The sequence below is a fragment of the Contarinia nasturtii genome, unplaced genomic scaffold (genome assembly GCF_009176525.2).
Source record: "Contarinia nasturtii isolate CC-2019 unplaced genomic scaffold, AAFC_CNas_1.1 Cnas_scaffold_493, whole genome shotgun sequence".
In the NCBI taxonomy this organism is placed as follows: Eukaryota; Metazoa; Arthropoda; class Insecta; order Diptera; family Cecidomyiidae; genus Contarinia; species Contarinia nasturtii.
The window spans coordinates 1374735-1378806 of NW_022197846.1; positions in this window are offsets into that span (position 1 = coordinate 1374735).

Here is a 4072-nt window from a genome sequence, read left to right on the forward strand (position 1 = left end):
CGATGTATTTTCATTTATTTATTTTTTTGAAGATGTGCTTATTTTCAAAACAAAAGGTCAGAAGCATTAAAGTAATACAACACAAAATATTGTGCTGTTTAACCTAAAAGATGACCTTCATACAGACATTATGTTTGGATATTTTCAGCCAGCCGAATCAGAGTAAGCAGCTAACGTCAGGCATGAACGCACAAAAAAGCCACAAAATTTGTGTAACACAAATTGTTTCAAGCCTAGCGTGTAATCGTTATAATATTTGCTTTATCTAATAATTTATGCACTCATTACTGCTGTTTGTCAGTTGCCATTGTTTGCATTTGGTGGTCTTCTCAACGAATCAGGCACTAGTACGCCAAATATCAAATATTCGACAAAGTCCTGTGTAATTTGAAGCAAAAACATTAAAAAATGAATAAACTCTATTCTCAATTGATTCATACCTTCGAGCATAATGCATTTTGCAGCAACAATGTCATGGTGCCAAACAACTGTCTGTGGAGCAGCATCATCATCCTGAATATTTAATGGCCAATTTTCGTAGGTAACATTAACCTTTGACATTAAACGCCTATTCTGAAGTATTTCCCCCATATCCTGATAATTGCTATTGCGAACTCGACGCTTAATTTCCTTCTGTTTCCTTCCGTCCCTTTTGCAAAGCACGTTTGTTAACCGTTGCCACAATTATATCTGATAGACTAACGACTATGTCCGGTAGTCAAAGGGAGGAAATAACGGCAAATTTTAAAATTGTCGCGCTGTTTAGTTTCGATTTGAGTTGTTAAATTACTTTGACGTCTCTTTTGAAATTTGGAGCGCCACCGTCGGTTCAAAGTTCTCTCATTGCCGGTAGTCCGCAATCGGTTTCGCTTTGCAACCATAGCACACTTTGAATCGATGTTCACTGGAAATCGTTCTTGGCAATTCGCGCATGTTTGTGATGTTCCCCATTCATCTTCCATTTTCACAACTAAATGGCCAAGTTTCTGGAACCGAATGGATATGACTTCAGATGATTCTTTTCCTCGATATCAAACCATCCAGCCAATTTTTTCGCCTCTTTTTCTCTTCGTTTCTGCCGAGTTTCCCGAGTATAATTGCGTGTTTGGTATTGTGATGTTTTCCTTCATAATTAAAATTAATAAAAAATAATGAGTTTCGATTCAAACACATTTCAAATTACATTTCAAAATATCTCACCTCATCGGCGGTGAATATAAACTTAATATACATTTGGAAATTCGGAGCTTCATTTGCAACGTTTTGAATATACCAGTGATGGGCACATTAGCTGGCTAATCTGCCACAAATGTATACATTGGCTAACAAATGTGTAAACTAGCACTAATACATACATATATACACTGAGTTGTATGTCACTCATAAACTGGCCAAGACAATGCTGGCTAACGAGAAACCATCACTGGAATATACAAATGTATAATATAAATGTAATATATGCAAATCTACCAACTATTTTCGTCACAAAATTGATATCAGAAATTTTGTGTTTCAAAATTTCGTCACTCGTTCTTCACCTCGATAGAGGTTTTTTATTTGATATATTGGGACCAAGAACCAGTCTGGGTTTACATAGAAGAAGGTGTTTATAGGGAATAAGGGGTTTGGGTCAAAAAACTAATGGTGCCAATCGATTGAGCACTGAAAACTACCTTGGGTGTAGGAACATAAGGGTATTTCCACCCCAAGGACCTTAAACCGGGGTTGGTGTATAGGAACTAAAAGGGGGTAAGGGGGTGTCAGGGGGTCAAAATAAATGATGCCAATCGATTGGGCATCAAAAAATACCTTGAGTATGAGGGGGTATTGGGGGTGTTTTTCGTGTCCTTGACCCTCAAATGGGAGTCTGTAGATATTTGGGGGGTAAGAGAAATAGGTAGCCCCACAAAGTGAGGAGGGGTCGGTCGGTGGGTCAAAACCAATGATGCCAATCAATAGAGCACTGAAAAATACCCCCGGTCATGTGGGTTTTTCGACCCCAAAGACCTTAAATCGGGATTAGAAGGTCCAAACCAGAATACCCCTAGGGGGTAAGGGGTTCGTCGGGGGGTCAAAACCATTGATGCCATTCGATAGAGGAATGAAAAATAACTTGAGTATGAGGGGGGTCTAGGGGGTTTTTCCACTCGGGGCAGATTTTCAGAGAAAAAATGACAACCCCACCCAAAAACTGGCAACTTTTCCCCACTCATTTTCAGATTAGGAAAGAGCTAGATGGCGTCGACATGAGTGGACATATTTTTAAATTTATTTGGACGACATGATCATCAAACATATGAAAATTGCTTAAAAAGTGTGTTTCAAAATACTATCACCGATGTCGACACCACTCTGACAAAACACACTTGTAAAATCACCAAATTTCATTTTGTGTTTTGAAGCTTAATAGAGTTATTAAGATATAATAACCATTTGTTCGATGTCAAACGATAAGATATCAAAAATTGAAAATATATAATCGCTCTCTACCCATAAACAAGTGAAGGGTTACAACCATAATACCAAAGCCATAGCTTTTCCGCTACGTATCTTCTCAACAAGATATATTTTTATGATGTCGATTTTTTTCGCACCCCCTTGTGTATACAAAAAATTTGGGTTTTCAGGGAGGTAAAAAAAATCGAGTTTTTCCCCGGAGGGCAACTCCAATACTATGGGTCATTATTATAGTACACCATAAATAAGAAATAAATCAATTTCTGCATGTGTCAGTTAAGTGAAAAAAAATCGAAAAAAATACTCCTTTACAATTTTCAAAAATTTTGAAATTATCCCCTCCTGGAACGCGACTGTCAAAAGCTATGGTTAAATGTAAAAAAAATAGGCGCACACTACCCAGGAGGTCGAAGTACCCGATTGGACTCAAACTTAACATAATTTTAGTGATTAATTAGTGAACATTTGTGACGCAATTTTTAGAATTTGTGACTCACCAGAAAAAAAGTTACAGGACTAAATTTGGGCTTACACTCTCCAGCAAGTCACTTTCGAGTATCTTATTGAAACCTATACCATTTTTTTGTGCATAATTTGTGCGAATTTGTGCATGCATTTTTAGAATTTGTGCATAAATGGCTGATGAGTTATTCAGCTTTATATTTTGTGGTGAATTTCGGTTCTGGATGCAATTCAACATTTTTCTATGGCCAAAAAATCGAAAAAATTTTTGTGCCATTTTTTTGTGCATAATTTGTGCATGCCAAATATGCCTTCGGATCGGTCGTACACTGCAAAAAATGCATCAAAATCGATTTGACGTCAATTTTCCCACACAAATTCACCACTTTTTTTTAAATAATTGGAAAAATAAAAAAATTTCTTTACCATTTTTTTGTGCATAATTTGTGCATAACAAATCCACAATATTCACCAAAATCACTCAATGAGTGAAAATCGATTCGGATTAAATTTCTTGAAATTTCTCAGTGGTAATATTTTGTGCATCATTTGTGCATAACAAATTCACATCGCACCGAATTTGTGCATGCAGGGGTAGCTCAGTGGTCCACTTCACTAATATTCTCTAAAATCACACAATGAGCGAAAATCGATTCGGATTAAAGAAGCCATAAGAAAACCATAGATTTATTGCCTAAAACGATAAAAAATAAAATTCACATATAGTTGGCGCTGCATTCTATGCAAACTTGTTTTCCGTTGCAACGGACTAAGTGGAAAATATACGCTTATTACATAGAATGTAGCGTCAACTACACATAAACAAGTATTCGAGTACGCTCTTACTCGCACTTTCGGTGTTAGTAGAGACTTTACCACTCAAAATGAGTTACACACTCTATTTAACTCTATTTTTGGTGTTAGTTTCATCGAAGTAAACGCATCACAGTGAAAAAAGAGATACATGTGTACTACACATTGTGTAGTACATATGTACGTTGCCGCATGCGTTCAATGAGTTATGTTTCGTTGCGTGCATATGAGTCTGTGTATACGCTAACGAATATGATTGCTAAGTGTATCGTCACATACGTTCGATGAAACTTACACCAAAAATAGAGTTAAATAGAGTGTGTAACTCATTTTGAGTGGT